Source organism: Myxocyprinus asiaticus, chromosome 8 (assembly GCF_019703515.2).
Source record: "Myxocyprinus asiaticus isolate MX2 ecotype Aquarium Trade chromosome 8, UBuf_Myxa_2, whole genome shotgun sequence".
Taxonomy (NCBI): domain Eukaryota; kingdom Metazoa; phylum Chordata; class Actinopteri; order Cypriniformes; family Catostomidae; genus Myxocyprinus; species Myxocyprinus asiaticus.
Window position 1 is genome coordinate 45,218,919 of NC_059351.1, and position 15,406 is coordinate 45,234,324.

The 15,406-nt window shown below is 38.3% G+C and overlaps 1 protein-coding gene across 5 annotated transcripts in view; it reads right to left on the bottom strand.

Annotated features, from left to right (window-relative positions):
• The window catches only part of agpat3 (1-acylglycerol-3-phosphate O-acyltransferase 3), a 39,534-nt gene that overhangs the window by 23,892 nt on the left and 236 nt on the right, over positions 1-15,406 (bottom strand). For 2 of the 5 annotated variants that reach the window (XM_051705683.1, XM_051705685.1), the window contains exon 1: positions 864-1,424. The exons of the other annotated variants lie outside the window; for them this stretch is intronic. The gene's annotated coding sequence lies outside the window, so the exon portion shown is untranslated. Of the gene's footprint in view, positions 1-863; positions 1,425-15,406 lie in introns of those variants that run through there. 5 annotated transcript variants of the gene reach the window in all.

Here is a 15,406-nt window from a genome sequence, read left to right on the forward strand (position 1 = left end):
TTTTTTTACCCCTTTTTTACATATTATTTTACAATTTATTGCAATCACTTCAAGGGTTCCATTTAACCCAAAACTGTTGACTAACCTTTTTAAAAGGCATACTGATTTACTGCATAACCTCAGATCTGTGAACCTGCTCAGAATTCTGCAGTTAGCAATACAGTGTAAGCCAAAAATACCCTAGAAATATTGTAGTTTATAGCTTGTTCCTCATTCACTACTTTGTTAGTAGCATGAGGACTACAGAGAGAGACAGAAATGAGATGGGAGAGGAGATTAGAGATGGAGGATAAAACTCCTTAAGAGGAAACAGCTGCTTGGCCTGTATCACCAGCCTGCTCCATCTCCTAAAAACAGGACAAGACGGCCACAATGTACCTCTCAAAAAGAAGGCAACAAGGCTTCAAACGGGATGGTGAGCCCTCAAAAGTAACAACAGCCACACAAAAAGGTACAAGGAAGAGAGTCTGGTTGCTTCATTTGGATAGTAAAACACTTAAGCTAAAAAGACTAACAAAATGGCAAAGATTTTCAGAAACATTGAATCCAAGAAACTGCAATCACCTTGTTCCAGACAAAAGAATATCTGCACAAAACAAAGAACAAAACTGAGATAAAAGACACCCATGTGATCTTTCAGTCTTTCCAGAGGCACAAGGAATGGGTGGCCAATATAGCCCTCAAAACATACATGTACATAACAGGGGCATAAGTAACGACAACCTAACAAATGAAAGACTTAGGCATGCAGGTCTCTCTCACTTGACCTTTACCTGTGCTCAATCCAATAACCTTTCAGGTAAACTAATCAATCTGGACTAATCAATCCAATGGTCTCTTGGATGACCAGTAGCTGGACTCACCAGTAGGCGTAGTAGGCCACCGCCATGATCACTAATGCCCCACAGATCCCCGTGAAGATCATTACAGCCCCCTGGTTCAGCATCTTTGCTTCTGACAATTGGCCTTCAAAAGCAGAAAAATTTAGAAATTGGCCTCTTCTCGATTCGTTCAAAGACAGACAATTGGTTCAGCTCAAAAGGCTTCGAGATCGACAAGTGACACTGCAGTAACTGTTCTTGAAAACGTTTGTCCCAGAAAGCCTTTCAAAAAGACGAAGGTACCAGAATATTTTCAAGATGATGAATCTGTCGCCCTTGTTACTGCCCCATGCTAAAGCTAATCCCACTTGCGGAGAACACTTTTATGATGATGCAAGCAAGAACAAATCTAGATCCCATAAACGGAAGAGGCAGCACCACTCAAGACCACACCAATAGTGCACGTTACCAAAGTGACCAAGATTTTCAACTAGAACTCCAACTAGATGTGGTTTCAAAATGCTAGCCCAACTCCAAAAATTTCCAGTTGGCAATTTTTTACGAAGACGCAACAGCCTGACAGCATAGAATGGACATAGTGGCAGCCTTCCGTTAAGACAGCGAGAGCTGTTCTCAGCATCCTGTGTTCCCTCCTCTTCCCTAATCTCCTCTGGATTAGATTACCAATGATTAGCACTCTGAAGCAGCACCCTGAATAAGTCACATCACATTTACATCAACCTTAAGAGAAGCTGGGATGGACTAGATTGAGCCAAGGAGGACAGGGCTGTTATGACATGCTTTAGCCACTAGAAGGAGTGTTTTTCAAGTCCGGCCTTTGGCATTTACAAGACAAAAGTGACACAAGATTTGGTAATGGTTCTGGTGTATTTCGGGTGTTTTAACACAGTGAGCAACCTTCTCCTTTGCCCTAAAGCAAATATGTGAACCCTCTCTGGGTATCCAAGGTCAACCGAGCCCAAGGTCCAATTTAGATGAGGTGGTGATGAAGACGACTGGGCAGGTTGTGGCCCAAAGCCATGACTGCACAATTGAATTACTGGCAGAAAAAGGGAACACAATGCGCCATGGGCCTGCATGTCATACAATGGGCTCAGAGTTCTTTTTTTATTCATTCTGCTTCTTGAATCCTCACATACTTTCACTCATTACTCCCTGTCAGCTTTCATCTCAGCCAACTGTCTTTCACCGATTACACTATGATGGCAAACCCTGTATACCTGTATGAAACTCTGATTCTTCAATTCCTTCAATTTCATAAAGGTCAACTCTGTGTCAGCATAACTCCATCCAAGAATGCATACGTAATGATAGGCTTCTCAAAAGACGCGAGACCTGAACTTGGCTCAGTAAATCCTTTTGAAGGTAACAGAGGGCAAAGAATAAATCACCTTTCTGATTTGGTACCCACCTGGGAAATAAAAGAATAGAAAGGAGGAAGATAGTGGTAAAAAGCTAGATAGGTTAGGATTGTTCAACTAGTAGTTTAACTACCAACTAATCAATTAGTGATTCCAACTAGTGAGTTTATAAGGAGGTCTTTAATACGTACCTGGAGAAAGCTATAAGTTAGCATTCCATTCATCTCAATGACAGTGGCATGTTTTGCTGGGAAACAAATAACTGAAGAGAAAGACCATAATGTAGGCTGAATAATATGAATCTAGGAGGTAACAACTGAGGAAAAACACCCAGTTTAAAATTTGAGAGATTGTTGTACAAAGTCTGATGTTTTAGTATTACAAATTTTATTCCCCAACCCCAACAGCACATAACTCCTCATCACGAGGCATCTAAGCGGGAGAATTCCCATACAATTTCAGGGCCTGCCTATTTAAATGCCTACTTCGCCTGTTATGATGAGGCTTACAGCATAAAACCCTTTACATTATGAGCCATATTAGAACAAAGCAGCTTAATGAACTGCAACTGAGGTCAATATGCCTAAATCTATAATCTTATCTGTCTCTTAGACATAGAAACATTCCTTATAGTAGTCTTCAAAGATTACAAAATGTGGTGAAATAATAATTTTAAGAAAAACCTTGAATCAACACTCATAAGTCATGCTTGTACAAGAGATGTTCTGAAAATAAGTTCCAACTTTCTCAAAAACAAAAAAAGAGATGCATGAATTCTAGAGAGCCACTCTCCTAAGCATATGTAACTGGATTTATTGAAACTGCCTTAAAAGACTTAATGAAAAAGGTTGGTTAACTTTGCATGTGTCTTAGCATATTTTCACAGCAGGATTCCTCTAGATAGAAATGCATCCCAAAAGTAAGTGACAACAACTGACAGGGTTGGTGCACAATTAACATGCTTTGGTTAAGTCTCTATTGCTTTGCCAGACTAAACTGCATAAGGATCTCAGTGGTCAATAATTCTCAGAAGAGCAGTCCACAGAGTGCTGTTAGTCCTAGAACACGAGTCTTGCATATAGTGTTGTGAAAAAGTATTTGCCCAGATTTCTTTTGTTTTTGTGTACATCTCATACTAAACTGTAAAAAAAATAAATTCAAACAAAATATAAAACAAAGACAATCTGAGTAAACAAATACAGTTTTTAAATTATAAATGTTATTTATTGAAGCAAAAAAGTTATCCAATAACAACTGGGCCTGTGTGAAAAAGTCTTTGCCCCCTTAGTTACTAAATCCCCAAATCTATGAAACTGCATTCATAATGGGGTTCAGTCGGACTAGACACACCCAGGCCTGATTACTGCGCAACTGGATTATGCATCAAGACAATGATCCAAAGCATGAGTAAGTCCACCTCTGAATGGCTCAAAAGAAGCAAAATTAAAGTTTTGGAGTGGCCTAGTCAAAGTCCTGACTTGAACCTCAGATGCTGTAGCAGGACCTTAAAGGGCAGTTCATGCTCAAACTCTCCAATGTGGCTGAACTAAAGCAGTTCTGCAAAGAAGAGTGGGCCAAAATTTTACCACAGTGATTTAAAAGACTGATCTCCAGTTTTCGGAAGTACTTGGTTTCAGTTGTTGCTGCTAAAGATGGCACACCCAGCTATTAAGTTTAAGGGGGCAGTTAGTTTTCACATGAGTGATATTGGTGTCGGATAACATTTTTTTGCTTAAAAATTTATAAAATTATATACACATAGTTGTGCTCAAAAGTTTGCATACCCTGACAGAAATTGTGAAATTTTGGCATTGATTTTGAAAATATGACTGATCATGCAAAAAGACTGTCTTTTAAGGATAGTGATCATATGAAGCCATTTATTATCACATAGTTGTTTGGCTCCTTTTTAAATCATAATGATAACAGAAATCACCCAAATGGCCTTGATCAAAAGTTTACATACCCTTGAATGTTTGGCCTTGTTACAGACACACAAGGTGACACACACAGGTTTAAATGGCAATTAAAGGTTAATTTCCCACACCTGTGGCTTTTTAAATTGCAATTAGTGCCTGTGTATAAATAGTCAATGAGTTTGTTAGCTGTCACGTGGATGCACTGAGCAGGCTAGATACTGAGCCATGGGGAGCAGAAAAGAACTGTCAAAAGACCTGCGTAACAAGGTAATGGAGCTTTATAAAGGTGGAAAAGGATATAAAAAATATATCCAAAGCCTTGAAAATGCCAGTCAGTACTGTTCAATCACTTATTAATAAGTGGAAAATTCGGGGATCTCTTGATACCAAGCCAAGGTCAGGTACACCAAGAAAGATTTCAGCCACAACTGCCACAAGAATTGTTCGGGATACAAGGAAAACCCACAGGTAACCTCAGGAGAAATACAGGCTGCTCTGGAAAAAGACGGTGTGGTTGTTTCAAGATGCAGACTTGACGTTTTTTTAGAATCCTAGCCCACACTCCCTCTTCCAATACAAAGTTTAAATTTTTCTCCCATAATCTCTTGATAGAAGTTAAAGCTCCGTCCCCCAAACTCTGAGTTAGCAGGGAGTAATACACTGATGCCTCATGACCTTTCCAAAAGCAGTAAACACCATTCCCAGACTATCTGCCGCTTTAGGAGAGTGTATGCTACTCTCAAAAATAGTACAGAGCAGGTGGCGCAGCTGTAAATACCTAAAAAACTGAGATCTGGGAATCCCAAAATGTTGAACCAAATTTTCAAAAGATCTTCACAATCCACTCTGACCAGTAGAAAGGGGACTTATTAATACATAATTTTGGGTTCAGCCATATGCGAGGCAAAATTTAAATAAATGTCCGAATTAAAAACTCTGGACACTTTTGTCCATACCGAGTGCAAATGCGAGATAACGGGGTGTGACTTAACTTCTCCGGTTAGTTTAATAGAAAGGCTTTGCAATGGCAAAATAGGGGCAAGAACTTCCTGTTCAATACAAAACCAGGGAGGGGCTCTCTCAGGTGGAAGCGACCAATGAGCCAAATGTCTGAGACCGAACACATAATTATAAACTAAATCTTCGGAACGCCTAGCCCACCTTTGTGAATCGGCCTATGCAACATACTGAAATGTAATCTGGGACATTTACCATTTCAAATGAAGGACTTCGCTATGCTATCAAATTGCTTGAAATAAGAAAGGGGGGACATCTATAGGGAGAGACTGTAACAGGTAGATGAATTCTGGAATACAATTCATTTTAATTACACCTTCCCAATCATAAATAAATGTAATGAAGCTCACATCACTCGAAAACCTTTTTATTAAAGAGTCAAAATTAACAAAAAATAAATAAATAAATAATAAATTAAAAAAAAAAACACAACGTCACAAATTTGCTGGGAATAAAATACCCTGTTTAGGCCACTGGAAGGCACCCAGCTGAAAAGCTGTTACCGGGCAGTATGCTGTTTGAGCCAAAGCTTCAGATTTAGACAAATTAACTCTGTATCCTGAGAATTGATAGGAAGAAATTAATAATTCTGTGGATGCAAGGCATAGATCTAGTAGTGTCGGAAACGAATAATAAAATATAATCCGCGTGAAGCAAAAGCTTATGCGCCACATCTCCCACCACCACCACCCCTGGAAAATCATCCTCCTTTTTAATCACAGCTGCTAATGGTTCCAGGGCAAGACAAAACAATAAAGGGAAAGAGGGCAACCCTGCCGGGTGCCCCCATCCAGAGTAAAATAATCTAAAATTAATCCATTCGTTTGTACCGCCGCTAAAGGGTGTATATAAAAGTAACAATCCAACCAATAAAAGTATTCCCAAACCCGTACATTTCCAAAATCATAAAAAGATAATCCCATTCTACCATATCAAATGCCTTTTCGGCATCAAGTGAGATGGCAGCGACCGGAGTCTGATCATTCGCCACTGATTCACAGATTCATCCACATAACTGTCCCGAAGGTGTGTTATTCCACAAAACAAAACACACAACAAAACAAAAGGGGTGCTCAGATTCCTCGGACAGTCAAACGAATGTTCAGTGAGCCGGCCCAATCGGCTGCTACATGAGTGCAAAAAATGACCTAATCACTCCAATGTCTTGCAAGAAATACTCCACAAATGAAACTCCAGCCACTAGGCAGAACCAGAACAAAAAGAAACAAAACAAAAAAAAAAGGCACTCAGTTCCTCAAACAGTCAAGTGAATGTTCAGTGAGTCGGTCCATTCGGCTACAACATGAGTACCACAAATTAACTTACTCCATTGACTTTATGAAGGATATCGCTTGCTGGGGACATGTAAATGTTGAGGCCATCCTTAGCATCTATTCTCAATTTGGCCAGGAACATAATTTCAAAACGGACCTTCCGTTGATGTAAGAGTTTTTTGCATTCCTTGAATCGATCACATTTCTCTCGTCGAATTCGCAAAGTCTGGGAAAAAGAAAATGCTGTGGTTCTTCCAAGAAAGCCTTCCTTTACTCCTCACCTTGTGCAACACGCGATCTTTATCGGATGATGTCAGAAATTTGGCCAGATTTGATCGGGGCCTGCCTCCCTCCATGGATCGCCAAGCCGGAATCCTACGAGCTCACACGATTTCCAGCTTATGGCCTGTTATGTCAAGCAGATTCGGAAAAAGCCCGTCCAAGAATTTCACCACATCCTGACCCTCTTCAGCTTCAGGAATTCCGACGATTCGGACATTATTCCACAGGTTATGGTTCTCCAAGTCCTCCAATTTCTCCCAGACGCACTCCAAATCCACCTTGGTCGCTAGCGGATTAGCAGATAGTTCCCTCTCCGATGACTCCAGATAATCTATCCATTCTCGACATCCCCCACTCTTGTGACCACCTCAGTAAATTTAGTCTCCATGGCAGTGATAGATCGACGTATTACAGCAAGATCTTCCAAGTCAGCAACGACCTTCGTCAGCATTGCCGACATGTTAAACATTTCTTGCCGAATTTCCTGCACTTCCCCGACAAGAGAGTCCTGGGCTTGCGGCCTTCTCAGGGGTATCAGCTTGAGCATGCAAGTTCTTTTAATGTCTCCAGAGCCTGAGGTTTTTGAATTGTCTACATATTGTCCTAGAACAGTGTGTATCGAATCGCACCGGTTTATATCATTAAAAGTGTTAAAACTAGCAAAGTGCGCAGAGCTCGCCGTTCACACCTTCTGAACCTCACATGGCGTCACATGACCTCCAGAACAATGTTTTAAAAGCTCCCCTGAGCCATAGTGTTTACACTCTTCAGGAAGTTACACCGGTCACCTTTACAGGGCTAATATTTAATCAGGACTAACTGACAAGCTTAATTAAGTTGTGTTTATTGTTTTTAAGTACAAAGGCTTAACCAATAGCAGCTGCTGAGCGATGAAATTACAGCCGTGGCCAACTTGGGCATCCATGAACTCTCTTTTATTCATTCACGTTTTGGGTGACACGGAGAACCCACTTAGAACTGACTGCTCACACCAATCAACCATCTCAAGATAGAGCCATAGAGAAGATATAAATGACAACACTAGAGAACAAAGATGGTGGTAGAACTGTGCCATGTTGAACGTTTAATGGCTGTTTTAGAACTGACCACTACTGTACAATCAAATTCGGCTTTCTGCATTGTGGTGGCTTGTGCAGTACTACACATCTCTGGTTTGCCCTTCCCTCCTGACCCCAACCAAGAGCACATCAACAACCTCCAACCTTGCCCTCTCAAAATGGGAGGGGGGGGGGTGTATGGTAAGCGCAAAGAATGCACAATGTTTCTATTGGCAGTGAATCTGCAAACAACGATTTATTATCATAACCATTACCATAACATTATAACAAAACCATAACATTATTATAAACATGTATTTGTTGCCAGTTCTTCATTATTTGTGTGTAAATAAGCTGAAATATTAACCTAAAACCTTAGTTTGGATGCAGAATGCAGATAAATGACATTTATGTAAATGAGTAAAAGGACCTTGAATTTATTCAAGTCAACATGAAATTACACTCACAACCCATTTTCCTTCCGTTATCTGATGCATTTCCAAGTGAAACAGTATATTCTACTCGAAACAATGAAGGACGGGACTTCAAGTGGGAGCTACATCTACTTACATATAATAGATAATTATTCCAACCACTGATTCCTTAAAAGTTCATGATGACATTAATAGATAGTTTCTTTTTATTGTCTGCACTGTAATACTGTTTCCCTTAAATCTCAAACACCCCCAAGACATGTCCCATTTAATGAACAGCCATCACAAACAAAACAAAATCAAAGCCATTATCATGAAAGTCATTTAAGCAGAGACAGACAAAAAGGTATTATGATGTGTTGAGATAAATATGCAGTTTGCTATCCAAAGGAAACAGGGATCTGTTAAGAGGATAATGTCAAGGTTTCACTGCTCAAAACCTTTGACCCACATTCTAATCGGGAAAAACGATGTTGCCCAACAACAGTGTGACTACATGCCCCCAATCAAAAGGGTGGATGTGGTTACTGTTATCTACCGCAGAAGCAGAGTAATAGTGTTGGGTTTAATTACCAAGCTGGATCAGATTAACAATAAGGTTAGAAAGGTTGCGTCTAACACAGTAATAGTGCAGTGCCATGGTTACACCGATTAGGACATAAAAGATGATTATTCTTAGATAGGATTTTTCCCAAATGATGCAATTGCACATTGTGCCGACACGAACAAAAGGTACCATGATATTACCATGTTTTAGTATATGGGTACAAATGGTAACAACACTTACAAAAAAGTACCCTAACAGAACAAAAACAATATGGTAAGTGAACTTTAAATTATTATTGGTTTATTTTTTTATGTTCATTGGGGCATGTACCATGGCAATAAAATAGAATTAAGTACCTTGGAGTATCATTAAAATACCATGGTTTATGATGAATATGGTAATCATTCAATACCACTGTACATATCAAAGTACCATGATATTACCATTACTGTGCCATGGTTACTTTGTACATGAAAAAAATAGAAAGCTTCATGGACAGATCGAGATGACAGCCATGTGCTTAGCAAATTCAGCTCAGAACAAATTAAAGGTGCTGTAAACAATTTTAATGTTCTGAAGCTATTCACGTGACTGAGCCCTTGAAGTAGCCACACCCCCTCATTCAAAACCCCGCCCTCCAAAGATAATTTTGAGACCAAAACAGAGCAAAAGAGCAGCATTGTTTGTTCCTGTGGCTGTCAAATTCAACAGTAGCACAATAATGCCCTCAACAGACAAACATTATGAATCAAAGCCTCAATGATCTGCTTCAAAGACAACGCTATGAGAATGAGCAAAATGATTGACAGGTGAAAAGCGTCAATGTCTGCGGACACTTTTTTTTGCTGTTAACAAAGTCTACTGCTGTCACAGAGACCGGTGAGATACCTCAGGACACTTATTTCATTAATATCTTTAACCCTATAACGCTGTATGTATCAAATATGATACACAACATTTGACAGCTCCTGTCTCGCTCTCTGTTCAAGCTGAAAAGCTATAAAACGTATGGTATGTACACATGTTTATGGCACCATTTAGTGATTATTTGTGAAAAAATGGGTTTAAATTTTTATATCGATCTATTTAAAATGGTGGCAGACTTCTGCAAAAAATGACTCTTATATTGTGATAAATGACAGCTTATTTTAATAAAGTAAATGTGACCATAATTATTATATTTTTACTGATATTTTAAAATTAGTATTTGCTGATTATAAGCAACTTATGCTTGGTTAAAATTTTATATATATAAAAAAAAAAAATTGAATTTACATACAATAGGCTTTTGAGGTATCTCTTAATCACCATTACATTCACACCCACTATATAAAAAAAAAAAAAAAAAAAAGCTTTGAAAATTCTGAGATATACTTTTTATAAGATATATTTTAAGTGTGAACTAACAGTTCTGTGTATTGTCATATATGCATTCTGCTCTGTCATTATAAAGATATTTATTTTACATTACCAGCTATTATGATGTCATCTTACCATAAGTTCCTGAGACCCAGCAAAAAAAGTTTTACAATTTCCCTTTTTAAATGTCAATATAGTGTTTGGTGCATAAAATACATATGATAAAAATAGTTTATTGAAAATACATATATATAATTCATATTTGATATGCTGAATTGAACTGTGGTGCATTTCAATCCATATTTATAGACCAATGAGAGGAAGCTGTCATTGCCAACCTGTCAAACATTTGGCATCTCTAAAAAAGCCCAGGGAGTCCTCTGATAACACCCCAAGATTTTCCACTGTAACATATATGGCCTATGAAAAACTTAAATAACAAATGTCCTATACAAAAATTAATTGCTGGGCCTCAGCAAGATAATGACTTTAAAGCCTAATGTAACAAATATGATACATTAAAAAAAAACATGTGCACTTTGTTTTTGTTTTTTACGCTATGTCAGGCTTTACAGGAATCTGAAATTTTTTGCATACTTTTCCATGAAAAAAATAGCTTACAGCACCTTTAATGTACTAGTCAATGTATCTAGTAGGCTAAAGGCCAATTTATACTTCTACGTCGAACCCACGGTGTAGGCTACGTGTAGCTACGGTGGTTACGGTGTAGCCTACGCCACAGCCTGACTTGCACTTCTCAAATATGTAACTATGTGTTGCGTCGACACAGACCACAACAGCTGTGATTGGTCCACTTTAACCAGAGATCACCACACAGGATAACAAGGAAACCTGAGGTAGTGTCGCATTTTATCCGTTTACTTTAATATCTATGCACATATATTACATTGTATTTGGACTCAGGACCATTAAAGCAATTGTCTCAATTGGAAGCATCAGCTTTTTTTGTATTCTGTTTGTATTTCATGAAGTTACAAGAGAAACACGACAAAAGGTATCCGTTTACAGCTTATAAACTCTAAAAGCTTTTTTCTCAGTGACTTAACTTGATATTCCTTTTACTCTTGTGTACTCTTAGAATGCAGCAGACACACCAACGCAGAACTATCAATGCAAACCAACGCTTTGGCCATTACGCTGAGCCTACACCATAGGTTCGATACAGAAGCATAAATCAGCCTTTAGAACTACTGATGCAAAGCTTTTAAGAGAGTGATCCTTAATGGAGGATTACATGCAATTGAGGCACAGATATGCCAGACTCAGTATATAATTATAAATAGGGTTGGGAATCGTAAGGAATTTTACGATTCCAGTTCCAATTCCTCTTAACAATTCCGGTTCCTTAACGGTTCCAGTAATAATTCCAGTAATTCTTTTAGTACTTTTTTTAAAGAATTGTTTAGAAATGCAATTTTGCTGTCTGTTACCAAATAATGAGATCATTTCAGATTTGTACAGAGCGGATACAACAAATCAGAAATACATTTTATACAGTTCTTGTAAAAGGTGTGTTTTGCAGACTTTTTAGAGACATAAATACAATCCAATAATAGAGCCTAACTATATTTTAAATAAAGAAATCTAAACCAACACAAAATGTGATGGCATAATTCATTTATTATTTTATTAAATTCCACTTATTACAACAAAACTTGTGTATCTTTAATTATACATTGTCATTGGAACAACCAGTCAGTAACTGCACTGCTTGATTTAATAGAGACACAAGTCATCATTAAATACACAGTTATAGTTCCAGAGACAGTTTAGACTGTGTTTTGTAGCCTAATGTTGCATTTCAGGCTTGTGAGACTTCAACAGTTCTTATTTAATTTTGAGTTGGACATTCATAACTTGCACATCAGCATAAGATTACTTGTATACTGGAAGCGCTGTATGTTTCACGCTGTAGATTCAAACGAACCAGCTCATTAGAATGGCTCTTTGGGCTCGGACTGCAACTGAAGCGCTTATGTTTTGCGCTGTAAAAAAAGCCGGCTCAAGACTCGTTCGATTGGGAATTAAATACACTGGTAGAACTGTGTTTTTATGCTGTAGAGTCAGTAGAGGGCAACGCTGCTGCAGAGATGTGCTGCTGGAAACACCGTCAGAGTATTTCAGGACAGTGTTCCAGCCACATCGGCGGAAAATTGCATGCTGGAGAACCATTAACGGAACAGAAAGTGACGAGGAACATACGATTCCGGTATTTTTTAAAGAATGGAACCGGTTCTCGGTTCCCAACCCTAATTATAAATGCTAAGCAATGCGGTCTACCCCCTTTAAAGTTTCCACAATCAGGTTCTGTCAAGTGACTCAAAACAGTGGTGGTCAAATTAGTGCCCGACCGATATATCGGTCGGCCGATATTATCGACCAATATTAGCCTTTCACCGATATATCGTATCGCCGTATATGTTTACCGATATGCGCCGGTATGAAAACTTTTTCAGAACATATAATGCAGAAAAAAAATGCTTTAGAATTGGTGTCATAGCGTAGTTTGTCCAGCAGTGCGCGCTCCGACTCCATTGTTTACAGAGCTGAACTGACGGTGGCAGACAGGGCGGAGTTCAGCGGTGTCATCATGGTAAGTTGTTAACAAGTTCGTTAAATTCATACTGGAAACTTAAACAATGACCCCATCATTTTCCCCTTTTCAATATAACTAATATAACGTTAACCCTGTCCCTGATAACCATGTCACTCATGTCTGTTTGCTGTTAGCCAGCTATAGTTTGTCAGTGCAGTCAGTAATGATTGAAAGGTAAACATCAGAGCATCTTTTTGCAGCTCAGCAGACAACGGTGCGGTGGTGGATTGTGTCCAAGTGTTGATTTTACACTATGTTATTACCTAGTTGGTGAGACACAATGCTGGAAAGTAAAATAAACAACGTTCGTCTTTTATTCTCTGTGACAACGAGCTTATAGCTAACTAGCTAATCACGTAGCTACTTTCATTGTTGTCAGCCGAGTGGAAGCTAATGTGTAAACATGTATTCACCAAACTGTTTTGTTCAGGATTCACAGTTTGGTACCCCCTTCAACCGAACAATTCCAGTCGTTGCATTTATAAAATGTAATATTTAAAAGTCTGGTTTTCCACCGTTGAAAGTTTCCCCTGAACTTGTATAGCAGAATACGGTGTAACACGGCTGCCGCTGTTTATCTTGACTCGGCAGTATTTAAATGGTCAGCATTTGACTGATGCTAAACAGTAATACTGATGTTTACTTGGCTATTTATTTTATTTGTATTTATTCTTTATTTTAATGGTCAACATTTGACTGATACTAAACATACAGTACTGATGTTTATTTAGCTATTTATTGTAATTTTATTTAAATGGTCAGCAATTGACTGATGCTAAACAGTAATACTGATGTTTACTTGGCTATTTATTTTATTTGTATTTATTCTTTATTTTAATGGTCAACATTTGACTGATACTAAACATACAGTACTGATGTTTATTTAGCTATTTATTGTAATTTTATTTAAATGGTCAGCAATTGACTGATATTAAACGGTAATACTGATGTTTATTTAGCCATTTATTTTATTTGTATTTATTTTTTATTTTAATGATCAGCATTTCACTGATACCAAACATACAGTACTGATGTTTATTTAGCTATTTATTGTATTTTTATTTATTCTTTTCTCAGTGTTCATTTCTAGAATTTATTGACTATGTATAATAATAGTCAAATATTCTTTGATAAAAATATTTAAGAAAGCAGCCTTCTGAGTACCTTTGCATAGTCATATCGGTGCAAAATCGGTGAAAAATCCACATAGAAAAGTTCTGTTTTCATTCCAGCTCAAACATTAAATATATCGGCCACCATATCGGTGATCAGTGAATTTTCCCTCTCTAAAATTGGTATCGGTCTCAAAAATCCCATATCGGTCGGGCTCTAGGTCAAATTGTAACAAAAGAGTTTTAGCAAATAGACGTGTGCTATATGGCTGGCAAAGAATGGCATGTCTAGATGTCCAGATAGATAGATAGATAAATAAATAGATAAAACCTTAAAAAGCAAAATAAAGGCCTTGTGTGAGTTTGTTTACTTATTAATTTATGAGTCTTGGCATGTTTGAACATTCCGTCAATGTAGGTCTATGGGATGATTGATATTTTTGATTGCCCGAGCAGAAAAACCCCAAGTGCGGCCAGTAATAAAAGCACTCTATTTTAGAACAGCCTGAAGGTCTGTGCCGAGTTTGGTGGATGTAGCCTTGGAGTTGTTACATTCAACAATTGTAGCACTTGTTAAAGGATTTTGGAAAAAAACATACTATAACAGAACATACTGACAAACTAGAACGGACCACAATTACACGTGATCAAAGAACCTGACAAATGGCAGATAATAGATTTATAACAGGAACATTATAGACACAAATCTGTAGTTACAAATGCACCAGCACTATATTAAAACATGACTAATAGTAATTATTTTGCATTAAATACAGCACACTCAGCAGCCATACTCAAGCCAATCAAAGACGAGAACAGCCTTGCACCACATCTGAACTTTAGTAACCCCCCCCCAACGCCGCGTAATCGCATGACAATGACGTGCGAGCAGGTCGAGCATGGCACATGGCAACCGATTCATAAACACCAGTTATCTCTAAAGCCATGCAAATGATTGCTGAATAAACAGGACAAATACCAATCTTACAACATAATGCAAATCGAGGGAGATGTGTATCTTGAAGGGGTGTTCCCTCAGCTGTCATACTGGGTTGCATTAATGAGTAGTGCGCTATATAGACCTTATTCACGCTAGCGCCATCTTTGATTTTTAATGGGAATGACAACGAGGCTGTGAGGGATAGACTTACAGTTTCTTCAATGGCATGAACGGTATAAAGCTGTATAAAGCTCCTAGATCACATCTGATTTTCAGTAGTTCTTTGTCTACTGAAAGTTCTCAGAAATATATTTGATAAATGTTTTAGTCCCCGGAACGATCCAAAAACACTTTAAACTGCAGTACAGCACACTGAAGAGACTGTAAGTCTACCCCTCACAGCTTCGTTGTCATTCCCATTAAAAGTCAAAGATGGCGCTAGCGTGAATAAGATCTACAGGGAGTGTATAAATTGCACTAAACATGCTGTCCACTGCAGCACGAGCACTTACACACGAGTACATACACTGCATCAAAAGTGGATAATAATACAGATGTAAACATGGAGAAAATACAGTAACAGGCGTCGGACGCAGACATACACCTGTCAGTGTTGATAACAGAAGTGTCGGGATGTTTATTAA